The 13,634-nt window shown below is 35.5% G+C and overlaps 1 pseudogene; it reads right to left on the reverse strand.

The window, feature by feature from the left end:
* Window positions 1-13,152: 13,152 nt before the first annotated feature.
* LOC118605735 lies at window positions 13,153-13,271 on the reverse strand (annotated as a pseudogene).
* Between the last annotated feature and the right edge of the window lie 363 nt (window positions 13,272-13,634).

Here is a 13,634-nt window from a genome sequence, read left to right on the forward strand (position 1 = left end):
ATACAGATTAAGGAAGGATTGCCCAAAGTAACACTGTTGACCTGCAAAGTTGGAATAAGAGTTTAAGTTAAAACCCCAAGTCTAGTGCTGTTTCCATTAAAACATAGGACAGCAGTGTATTAAATAATTGTCTCAAAGGCTGTTGTGAGAATAGAGCAGACTAGTTAATATAAAGCATATAGAATTGTCTTGGTACTCAGTAAACATTAGCTATTATATTAGCTATTAAACTGAAGTCATTTTGATCAGTCAGGCAAGACTGATAACACCCAATTATATACAGGAAGTTAGTATGTGATAGAGGTAGCATTTCACCTTAGTATAGAAAGATGGATTGTTAAATAAGTGGGGATACTACATCGGATAGGAACATACTCGGATGAAAGTAACAACCCTATGATAAATGGCTTCACTAAATAGAAGCTTATTTTTCCTCACAATAAGAAATCCAAGGGTATAAGCTAGGACTAATATGGCAGGCATCTTAATGTCATTAAAGACTCAGCCTTCTTTTATTTTTCTACTCTGCCATTTTTGGTGGGTGGCTTTTATTCTGTCTCAAGATAGCTGCTTCATCTTTAAGTATTACATCTAAATTCTAAGCAGAAAGAAAGGTGAAGGCTAAGAGACCAAATGGAACATAAAGTTGCTGTATTTAAAATCTGTCAGGAAGCCAAACTCAGTGACTTCCCCTTATATCTCAAGACAGACTGAATCACTTGGCCAATCCTTGCTGCAAGAAAAGTCTGGGAAAGTTTTTGAAACTGGACATCATTGTTCTATTTAACAAAGTTGCAGCTTAGTGAGGAGGAATGGATGCCACAAAGGTAACTGTCAGTGTCTGACAAAGACATGAAGACTATTTAGAGAAAGGTAAAGCTGGATCTCTATCTCACTTCTTATGCCCAAATAGATTAACATATATCAAATATTTTAAAAACAAAAACCGGAAAAACTGATTTTTTAAACATACTATGAGAAGATAGGGCTTTCAAAGCATGGCATAAAACACAAAGCCAAAAAGGAAGAGATTAAGAGACTTGACTACATATTTAAAACAAATTGGGAAATATTTGTAAGTCTTATGTAGACAAAGGACTAATTTTCTTAATATAAAAAGGACATAAAGCAGTAATTTAAAATGTTCAGGTTTTACACATGGATAATCATAAAGTAATAAATCACCTTTAAGTATTTTCCCAATAAACTATATTTACTATCATAAATTTCCGATAGCAAATAAAGGTAAAAATTTACAGAGAAAGTTAATACCTGAATAACTCAGAATTGTAATAATGATAACTGGAATTATATTTTGTCTTCAGTGGCAGTCTATAGCACTAGAACTACAAAAGTAATATGTAAATCATCAATTAAGCCTTATATACTTTCTTCATCAACAAACATTTAGAATATGAAAACATTTTTAGAGATTTGGTCATATTAAAAGTAGTGAAGATGTCAATTTTTTAGGTTTTCTAGAGAGCAATATTTTAGTAATTAAGGTTCATAAATTTGACAAGGACTGAAAGTGATTGAACATATAAAACTAAAAGCACGAAAAAGCAGTAATTATTTAAAATAAGGAATTACAATATGCCACTTGAAATAAAATATAGGAACAATTCAAGGGAAATGTGTTATCTAATAAATTGTCTGATAAGGAATTTTGATATATTCCTTTCTGTAGTTGATTTTATTTGTAAACTCGACTGGGCTCGTGGTACCCAGATGGTCAAACATTATTTTGGGTGTCTCTGTGAAAGTGTTTCGGGATTAGATTAACATTCAAATAGGTAGACTGAGCAAAACTGATTGCTCTCCTTAAGGTTGGGTGAACCCCGACCAGTTAGTTTAAGGCCTCAATAGAATTAAAAGCTGACCCTCTTTTCTTCCCCCACTCTCCACCTCAGACCTACCTACAGTAAGAGAGAATTCCTCCAGGCTAACCACTTTTAAGTCAGAACATCTTTTTTCTTGCTTTTTGACTCCTTGGTCTCTCCAGCCTGCAGGCTTCTGGACTGGAAGTACTCCAGCTTGCCTTCTCATCCTGCATATCTTGGGACTTAGCCTCCATAATCACATGAGCTAATTCCTTATCCCTTTGTGTGTGTGTGTGTGTGTGTGTGTGTGTGTGTGTGTGTGTGTGTGTGTATTTTATATATACATATATAAATAACATATGTATATATTTGCTATTGGTTCTGTGTCTCTGGAGAACTTTAATACGCATTCTATCTTTTTTTCCTATGCATAGTCTTAAAACACATTTTATATAAGTAATTTTTGTACAGTCTTATTCTAAGTATGCTTTAGTGCTCATTGATTTTCAGAAACCTATGAAAGAGAAAATAGAGTTATATAATATTTTCTTTTTTAAAACACATTAGGAAAGCATAAAGGGAATGTAAGACTTTTTGGAAGTAGGCCGGCATACTTGTGAACAGCTTGTTACAGAATATGGTTACCTGAAAGCTCAACTTTACTAACTTCTGTGTACTTTTTGGCTAGTCACCATTCCTCAGATCTGGATGTGATCTAACTGGTACCCGGTGGGATTTCTTTCCCTCTCATGATCTTTCCCTATAAGTTTGTCAGTACAGTCTGCTTGATAGGTATATTTTCTTGGAAACTGAATTGTTTTGGTGGCCTGGCTTATAGGTTCATCAAATGCCTTTGTTGTACAAAGCCATTTTTTTGGAACCCAAGTTTCCTTGTTTGTTTATTGGTCTGGCCCATTAGTTTGGAGGTTATTTTCCTCCCTTAGGAAGACAGGAAAAAAGAGACTCCTATCTCTGTTTCCTTTCAGTTACCTACTAACAACATACTATCGCCTCTGTATTTGGACCTATTCCTAGTAGTTCCTAGGCTTTATTTATTCTGTGTAATAGCTATCCAACAATTTAATGTGTAATCATTCTGGTGCAAGAAATATCACATTTCTCTGTTTTTCTAAATTAAAGCTGACGAGCTTCCTTAGTCCTGGCTAAAGGAACTTCTGATATAGATGGAAGGGGTTAGGATTCCCTAACCCCTTCATTGGCTCCTAAGAGAACCCCTGGCCTTGGCAGATGCCAAAGATGGGGTGTAGTTTATTGAGTTTTCCAATGTTTCCATGGCTCCTTCTAGAGGACCCTTTTGCTGGGAGATGACCCTCCTCCATCTAGTATGTCCTGTTGCTCTGTAAGGGTCACCAAGTTGCCCTCACTGCTGTCTTCCCACTGACTAAAGGCTGGCACAGCACAGAGACATTTGCTTTGCTCTACATTTACCTTGACTTCCCTGGACATGGCCACATAAGAGAGATGTGTCTAAAGCCCTTAAGAACCCCCCGCCCCCAAACCCAATCCCCTTCCCAGTCCTCGGGATCCCTCCTTTTTTTCTAATTAGGCTATTACTTTTTCCCATTCCAAGCACCAGTATCTTCCACATTCCTATGTCATCCTCAGCACCAGGTTAATTCCTTTCCAACAAAGGCCTAGACGGATTTTCTTCCATGACAGCCACTGAAATACAAAGAAGCTACAACCTGCTCCTTACCTTCCTACACATATACATCAATGAAGAGGAATCCAAATTCTAGAATATAAAGGCTTGATTGAGAAATAAGTTTCTGTCATGATGAATCTACAGTCATGAAAATAGGCCAAAGGCTTTTTCCTTTAAATATACTATTACACATTTCAGACCTATAAAAAGATATGCAGGTGAATCAATACCTGTGTTAAGAAATAAAGTGTTATTAATAGTTTGTACTACTCCATGGCCATATTTTCCTTACTTCCCCCCAACGAAAATGACCACACTCCTAAATTTAGTGTTTCTCATTTCAATGCAGTTTATTACAATTTTACTGTTTGTGTGTAGATCGTTAAGCAATATTTGTTGGATTGCTTTGAATATTTTAAATTTGTATGTCAATGGTATCTTTCTGTGTGTATTCTTCTGTATCCTCTGCTTCATTTCCACTGCTGTAGAGAATTTCCTTGAATGACTATACAACAAGTTATTTATTCATTTTCTAGTGTATAGGGAATTTGGATTGTTGCCAGATATTTACTATTCCATACAATGTAGCTATGAACATTCCTTTTCATGGTGCCTTGTGCAAACAAGTAACATTTCTCTAAAGAAAATTTTACCTAGAAGTAGAATTACTGGATCCTAGGTCATGTGCATCTTCTACCCCAATGTAGGTGGGCAAATTGCTCTCCAAAGTAGATAAACCAACGTGCTCTCTTACCAGAACTTTCCCTTTGCTTCACATCTTTACTAATGCTCAACATTCTCAGAATTCTTAACTTTTGCCAATCTAATTGTCCCTCATTTTGGTTTTAATTCTCTGGTTACCAGTGAAGTGGAACATCTTTTTATGTGGTTTGTTGGCTATTCAAGTTTCCTTTTCCATAAAGGACTCTTGTGCTTGTTCATACCCTCTGTCGTTGTCATCATCATTTTACAATATTGGGTTGTCTTTATGTACTCAAGAAACTAATTTCTTGTCATCAGCATTTTTACAAATGTATTCTTCCAATCTTCAGCTTGTCTTTTTACTTGATTTGTAATATTTTTGGATGTACAGATGTTTTTAAACTTTAGCATAGTCAAAGATCAATCATTTTCTTTTATGTGTGCTTTAATTTGTTGAGGAAAAAAACCCAAACAACTATTTTCTATCCTAAAGTTATAAAGATATTCTCCTATCCTCATCATTCCCTTGTTTGAAATCTTTGTTCATGTTTAGGACTTCAATCCTCCTGTTAATTATTTTTGTTTATAGTATGAAATAGGAACCAATTCTATTATTTTCTATATCGATAACCAGTTGTCCAAGCAACATTTAGTAATTCAGCATATTCCACTGACCTGCAGTGTATTGAGTTTCCAGGTGTGTGGGTGTATACAGATAATTTATAGTCTGGCACACTATCCTTAGAGTTTGTCTTACATTTTTTTATTCTTCCTTAATCTTTTGTGTTTGTCCGAGCTCATCTGGGAGTGCCATTCACAGCATATTGGTTGCTTTGAACATCTTTTCTTATTCAGTGGAATCGCTGGCACTTGTATAACAAGAATATAACTTTTAGAGCTTCCTTAGCATTTTGTACTTCCTTTGAGAATCGCTGGCCTCAATATCACATTAATATTTTTCATGATATCACTTCCAAAGTTAAGGGTGTATGTCTAATTTATGTTCAACATTCTTCTTTTTGCTGTTACAAAATCTTTCAAGGATAAGTTCACATTGGTATCATTATATAAGTCTACCTTCCTGGTCAGAATGAAATTTGGCTTACAAGTCATTCTTAATAGTTTTTGCTCCCTTTGGAGCAACATAGTCATGAGCAAGGCAAGTGTTCTGTGGATAGATGATATTAAAAACTTTCCAATATTCCACCATGGAGTATTTCTTGATTAATTTTAAAGTAAGAAATTTTGTTTAACAATCTTCTTCATCCTCCACTTTATAAAATGCACGAATTCTCTTGCTCTGCTTTAGTACTTTTAATGTTTAATTATGAAGCAGGAAATGGACTCTCAGCTTAGCCTGAGATGAAATCTGAGCACATCTACTGGATTTGTGGGCAGGCTCATTGGAAACCTATTTCCATGAGGGCCTGAAAAACCTCGAAGGACTAGATTCATCCTTTGAGAAGAGAGGAACAGGCATAGCAAGTTTGGTGTAGTTACAAACCTTTAGTTTTCTAGAGGAAGAAGCAATTCTGTGTCAAGTGTCTTATTTGGATTTGATTCCCAGGTCAGCAGTACATTTCCTACTCTCCTATTCCCCAGGTAGAAAACAGGATACGACATTCAAGTTGAAGACCTCAATAAGAATTTCATATAGGGCAGACTTTCTTCTCAATCCTGGAAATACTTTTATCTTTAAATATTTATGTTAAGAGGGTAAACCTGGAGCCAGACTGCCCAGGTTCCAATTTTGGCCTTATCACTCAACTGGGAGACCATTGGCAAGTTATTTAACGTCTTCTAAGTCTCAGTTTCTTCAACTGTAAAATGAAAATAATAAAAGTAGTAGTTACTTCAAAAGATTGTAATGATGATTAAATGTTAATTTATATATGTATGTATGTGTATATGTGAACATAAGTATGTAAGTATAAATGTACACACATATATATATTTTCCATTTGTCTGCTCAGAGAGCCTGGTAGCAATGAGCACACATAACATCTGAATGTTGGTTCTAAATCCCACTCCCCATTACAAAGAATAAAGACTTCTTGAAGATATGGTTGATTTCAGGACTGGGGCAGGAAAAGTACAAGGAAAGCCTGGAACATCTTTTTGTGCTATATCAAAGTCACAGGAACCTATATGAAGGCACTCTCCTTGACCAAATCTGTAACAATTCGAACAGTCAAATAAAAAATGAAAGCAAAGGAATATAATCTATTGAGTAAAGAATATGAACACAATGAGAGAGAGAGAGGAGAGAGGGGAGGAGATAGTGTTCATTTTTAAAGCAGAAGAAATAGAAAATCATTTGGCAGCCATCATAGTAATAATTACGGATGCTAAAACTAGTGGGTGAAAGTTTGAGGAATAACAAGATACCTATTAAGTACAAAGGGTAAACTAATGACAGTGGAGAAAACTGGCCTATACCACTTTAATCATTGTCAAAGATAATACCACTAATAATGGGACAAACCAATGTTATATGTCTCCTGAAGCACTGACAAGAACTTAGCATCACTTCTGTGGTATTTTTGCCAAAGTATACCATGATAGTGGTGATAGTTTTATGAGTGCAAACTTGTCAAATTGTATACATTAAATATGTACAGTTTTTTTGTATACCGATGAAGTGAAATTTTTAATTTAAATATATGTAAAAGAGCTTAGAATGCCCAACACATAATAAGGAGTATATTTCTGTTTGCTGTTACTGTAAGGATAGAAGAGAAGCCTAGGTAATGTGAAGATACAAGAAAATGATGGTAAAGAACATGAAGGTAGGTGACATTTTCCTTAGGTTATCCAAGTCCCAAGAATCCCAGGACTTGTGATAGTTTACTTTAGTGTCCAATGTAGCTTGGATTTATTTTTTCACTTGGAAAGAAACTAAAAGTATATGATCTTTAAGTGGAAAGTAAAAAAATAGCCTTTAATTTGAAAAAAAAAAAAAAAGGAAAGGCTTTGTAGGCAGATCATAAGCACGCCATCTGGTTAACTCGAGAAATCCTAAGAGTTTAGATTTCACATTTTTATCAGCCATGCATGTTTTAAGATAGACCTCACTAAGCTAAAAATATCGAATCATATTTGTTCTGGTCTTCATGAGTTAGTTGAAAATGTCACTCAATTGCAATGCTGAAGATCCCATTTATCTTATCTAAGAATCAGAGTCCATTGTGGTCTACATTTCTGAAGTTCAAATGTTTGATGGTGTGTAAGACAAATTCATCACATGAGAAATAGGCGAGGTTGGCTTAGTAGTAGTTATCTCTAAAATCAAGTTTCAGTTCTTTAAAAATACAATCACATTCAGTGATTCTCAACCATAGAAAACTTTGCCCCCAGAGGATGTTTTGCCAAATATGGAGACATTTTTGGTTGTTATTACTGAAAGTGGGGGATGGGGAGATCATGTTACAAGCATCTAGTAGTAGAAACCAGGGATGCTGCTAAAGATCCTAAAATGCAGGGGCAGTCCTCCCTCACTTCAGCAAAGAATTATTTGGTCCAAAATGCCAATAGTGCCAGAGCTGAGAAATCCTACGCTAAATGAACACATTTGCTACCACTTCACACAGTTAAAGTCCTACTAGTGATGGAATAAATCTTCTAGTCCTATCTTGATTTAGAATATTATCAGCTAGCCTAGTACACTCAATATATATTTGTTTAATTAATCAAAAATTTGTGCTGCTCTTATTCTATGAATATTTTTATGGCTTTTCCTTCATTTATATATGCACTAAAATTGGACCAGAACTTCATTACTACCTACCTCAGAAGTATTCCACTCTTGTCTCAAAATATGGAGAGGGAGAGATTTTCATACAAATTTATTGATAAACCAGGTTACAGAAAAGTGGAGAAAAACCAATATTCACTAGAAATTTAATATGAAAGAGAACCAATCTGTGTGGCTTCTAGTATAATGAAAGAATTTTAAACGTAATAAAGACATTTATTAGGAAATCTCATTTAAAAAAAAAACAAAAAAATTTAAAGAATGCAAGAATTCAGCCATGCTGTGCACATCTCTGAAGCTGTTCAAGTCATAACTACTTATCCTGACAAACCGAGGACGATAAATCTCTCCCCATCCTCCTTGCTTATTTTATGCTTGAGAAAAATCATGGAGCAGGAGGTTACTTATCACTGCTCCACTCCCCAGGGAGCGTCAGCTTGAAGGTGCATCCACGGTCCCTATTAAAATGGAGAAGACGTGGGCTGCTGAGAGCTCCTCTACACCACTTGGTTTTATTTCTCTCTAGCAAAGGAATTGTGTACAAAACTTTCATCAATCTGTGGCAAAGTCTCAGGTCATCTGATTGAAAATCATGTTTAATGTGTTATATTTGACTACCTCATCTGTCTAGAAATCTCTGAAGTGAGAAACAAGTGATAATTATTTAGGTAAAGAAAAAACAAAAGTATTAATATTCTTTAGAAACATCAAATTTTATTTATTTGTATTTATTTGATTATTATGCTATTTAATTGGTTATTCTAAAATATCTTAGATCTAACAGTAGTTCTCCCCACGTTTGATATGCTAAGGACAAAAAATTATTATACCTAAGTTCAATCCAACTTGTTTCTTTTATTTTCATTAGCTGTTTTAAACAATTAAATTAATATATATGTAATATTAATATTTTAAATCACACCTAGTCCAGAGGACAATTAATTTAATTGTTTTAAACAATTAAATTAATATATATATATATTATATTAATATTTTAAATAACACCTAGTCCAGAGGACTTGTAATGAAATGCCATAGCCCCAATGCCTGCCATTCCTCTTCACTCCTCATCTCAGTGCTGTTGCTCAGGGCAACTCATTTTGTTTTTGTTTTTCAGGTAGTCATTTTTAAAACTTGGAATAAAATTCCTATGTTAATATTGCTTGATATGTCAATTGTAGACATTTATTCCTACCTTTAAATAGTAAGGACTTAACTAAAGCGATTCTCTCTCCTCTCTTTTGGTAGTTATATCTTTATATCTTTAGTTATTTTATTGTTATTCTTTATAACTTAAAATAAGGTAAACTCCTGTTTCTTATTCATCAGCTTTATATATATAGCAGCTCTTATCTCCCGATGTAAGATGAAGCTATTATCACATCTTCCTTTCCTTCTCTCCTCCTCTTCTTCCACCTAACATCTGTCAGCTTCACTTTTGGTTTCTGTCTTTTAAACATCAAGTTTAATGACAACTATACTCTGTTCTGTAGCTAAAAATAAATATTCAATGTTTGATCTATAACTGATTCTGAACTTTGAACAGCAGCAAACATTTGCTTTATTATCACTATGTAAATATTGCTCAGTGCAGAGATAAGTGCTAGGATGACATTGCCTTCATGGGTCCACTTTTTGACTCCTCTGCCACCTAAAAGAGAATGCCCCTTTCCTTACATTCCATTAATTTTTCAAACTCAAGCCATATTTTAGTTTGCTTCATATCTAGACTGTGGCTTTCTTGTGAATTTATTTTTTCCTTGAAAATTCCAATTATCTTCCTTTTTCCCTACTGAGAAGAAACATGTGTCTTCTTTATCCATCTATGTTATGAAATGCATTCCATTCTTATTCTTGAACACAAGCTCCTCGGAGCTCAGTGACTTTCATCCTATGAAGACAGATTGCTTCCATCTCTGCCATATCTTGGCATTCTTCTTCACTGGGCTTTTGATTGGTTGCTGTGTTCTTGTATACCATGTTGTCATCTTTCTTGATTGTTGCCCTTGTTTTGCTGGGATTGATCAATACATTTTAACAAGAGTTTTTTGTTTTCTAATTTAGATCATGTCCTTGATTCTCCTTTCTGAAAAAAATTAAGTGATATCTACCCATCTGAATTTCTTCTACTCATCTTTCAACTTCCTTCCTAGATCCCTTGCAAGAAGAACACCAATATTCTTCTTTAACAGGTAGACGTATTATGAATTCTGTAACTTAGAGCAACCATTGGTTCTCTATGTGGTGGAAAAATAATCCAAATAAAATGGGAAAACCTAATATGTAATTTTGCAGCATAAAAGTTGCCAGATTTTATAGAGCTCAAGTGTTAGTCTGACTGATTTTGTCAAATTGTCTTTAACAGTATTTCCAATAACATAGATTAACTGAATTTAATGGTGCAGACACAATCATTGTAGCTATGTAAAGAAAAGACCTAAATTATAACCCCAAATTTTATTTTTTAATAATGGACATGAGATAAACTGTTATCTAGCTGAAAGATTTTAAACATATTTTAATGTTGAAAATGTTTTTAAAATAGTTTCTTAGACTGTTAATTATTCCTTATAAATATATCTTAGAATAGGCTTGGTTTGGAAGCCTAGGACTAAAGGCAGGTAAAGATTGAGGCTATTCGAAGGGATCCATAATCCCAGGAGTCTTTTCTATAGTAAGACAGGAGCTAGTGTGGTTGAGCAGGCCAAAGAGATCTGTCAAAAGAATATGACAGGATGCAGGAACTCAGTTTCAAAAATCTCATTCTTTAGAAACTGAGTCATAAGTGTAGAAACTCAGCTCCAGAGGGGAGGTTATGCCTTGTGCTGAGAAACTTGGAAAATTCAGGTCAGATTAAGCAGCAAAGCCACAGGGCTACAGAATATGAGTTTCGCATATCTTATTAGACTGGGGTCAGGGCTGGAATCCCAGTAAAGGATAATGACCAGGAGCAGGGTGGGAGGGGAAATGGGAAAGGGGGTTTAAGGTGGTGGTAGTTAGAATAACTTGGATTAAAATGGCAGAACATTTTACTATGTTATTTTTCTCTGAAATCTTACTGATTGTGCTATCCAGGGTTTGGTGCAGGAAACAGAAACCACTGCAAATATTTCAAGTATGAAGGGATTTATTATATGAATTTACGTGCTTAGAAAACCTTTGAAAGGGTCGAAGGAATAGGTTCTAGGCCAAGGCTTCAGGAATGATTCCTAGGACAATGCAGAACTGATTTACCAGCAGACTGTCTTCTGAGGCCACTATTTGTAATGATTGAGCTTAAGGCCACAATGCCATGGATGCCTTCCAGGTTTCAAGAATCCAACATGGTTTCTGTTGCCAGAGTAACAGCACCCCAACCCCCAAGAAGCTATAGAAGGAAAACTAATAATGAAGATGCTGCTGAAATAAATAAAACCTCATATTTCCCTGACCTCACCTGCAGCAGAAAAATAAACAAGAGAAACAGGAAAATAGCTTGCAACTGAAAACTACCTACCAAGTCTCATTGGAATGTGTCTAATTGATGGAAGCCTTTAGGGATTCCTGTGGATGGGAACGACTGCTCAGGAGAATAGAGTGAGGGACACCAGGAAAAGTCAGAATTGGAACCCAGGTCCTCTGACCCAAACATTCCTCTCACTACACCATGTTCCCTCTGAACATTAATATCAAATTAATAAAATTATACCCTTTTGGGGGAAGTTTAATATAGTGTCTGAAAGTACAGGCTATGAAGTCAAATGGGGGTTCAAAGTCCTAACTCTAATTTCTCTACCCACTAATGTATGATGATATTCCTTAGTTCTTTAACCCTTTCCTTAACGTTTTAGGACTTCAGCAGCATCATCCATAAAATAGGAATAACAACAATTTTGCACTTTAGGATCATTGTAAGGTATAGCCAAGATAATGTTCCTCCTTTAGTCTTCTCAGGTAGTGTGTACTGCCCAAATGCTGACCTATGTATTGAAAAGTTCATTACAGCTTCTACTTTATGGAAAAGAGTGCTCAGCAAAAGGCCCATTCTGCATTATGCCAGGGAACAATCAGAATATTAACTATTCTGACACCGTATAGCAGGTCAGAAGTGAGGGAAAGATGGGGCACGAAGTAAAGGGTGCCTCCCAATTAGACAAGAGAGATCACAGTCACAGAAAAATGTTAGCCATCCAGGACAGATCATGCTAACCTAGAGGAAGACCCTGAGATGAATAGCACAGCACATGTCTTCCTTACATGTCATACGGCTAGACTCTCCCCATCTTATTTAATATTTGGGAAACCTGGCAAGCATCTCTTAGAGACATGAATCCTCCTTAACTCAATGGGACTATTGGCATTTGATCTGGGACTTGTGCAGGGTCAAGGTATTGATCCTGGGGCAAGTAGTCAGGAGATAAGTTGATGTCCTCATTCTTCTGAATCATGAGTTCTACTGGACTGAAACACTATGATGGTCAGAGCATTTACTGTCATACTTTTCCTTTATTCAACCGACTGTGTGGTCAGAAAAATGGGAAGTTTCCTTGACTTATCCTTCACCCTCACAACAGTGTTGTTGAACCAAATATTTTTGATTCTCCTTTTACATGTCACATTAGCCACTGCTCTCCATTTCTTTGCAACCATGCCAATCCAAGCCACTATTTTTTATCTGCTGAATCTTGCATAGGCTACTTTGACAATTCCTCTACCTGGGACCCTTTTCCTTTGCTTCTCACCATATTTTAGCTCTGTTGGCCTTCCTTGATCACACTCTCTTATGCTGTCCCCTCCTAGTCGCCAGATCAGAATCTCTTTTCCTTCTTCAATTGAACTTAACAAAATCTAAAATCATCTTATTTGGTTGTTTATATTGCATTAGAATATACCCTCCATGAGAGTAAAGATTCTAATTGTCTTTTTTCACTCTGTAACCCCCAAATGGAGAATGGTGTCTGGCATTGTTGAATGAATGACTAAATAACTGATCTCTTAATTTGTCTTCCTATTTCTGCTCTTTTAGGGTAAGGCAAATGAGGCACTTTGCTTTAGGTGCAAAATTCAAAGGGGTGCCAAAAACTTTCATAATCATTGTCAATCATGTTTCAATGAAATACTTTTTTTTTTTTTTTTAAGGTAAAGCCACCCTTGGTTGACCTCAAAGATTGCAAGACCTTGTCAGCTTACAATCCTTTCAGTTTACAATCCCTTATTTTTTATTTTTACACCTGCAGCACCTGGTCTTCCTATGTGGTCTCCCATCCATGTACTAACCAGGTCCAACTCTGCTTAGCTTCCAAGATTAGACAGGATCAGGCTTGTTCAGGGTGGCATGGCCATAGACAATACTTGTAAAAATTGAGACGCATGCCAAAAAAAATGGTGAAGAGCATCACAATTTTAAGCAAAAACAGTATTTATACTTGCATGAATCTATTGTACTTTTCTCAAATTAATCCCATCCTTGATTCCAATAGAACTTCATCTACAGAAACAGGGAGCTATATAGTAGGCCATAATTTATAGATTTTAAAAAATATTACTTTAAGTTATGATTTATCTGGATTACTGAGTGTTTTGGCATTGCTTTAAATTTTGCATTTGAGGTTAGTGTCTTATAGCTCCCTAGTCTGGCCCTGCTTATTGCTTTTAAATTTACTCTTCATGTAACAGCTGGAGTGGTCTCATTAAAGGCAAATCAGATCAT

Source organism: Rousettus aegyptiacus, unplaced genomic scaffold (assembly GCF_014176215.1).
Source record: "Rousettus aegyptiacus isolate mRouAeg1 unplaced genomic scaffold, mRouAeg1.p scaffold_m13_p_7, whole genome shotgun sequence".
In the NCBI taxonomy this organism is placed as follows: Eukaryota; Metazoa; Chordata; class Mammalia; order Chiroptera; family Pteropodidae; genus Rousettus; species Rousettus aegyptiacus.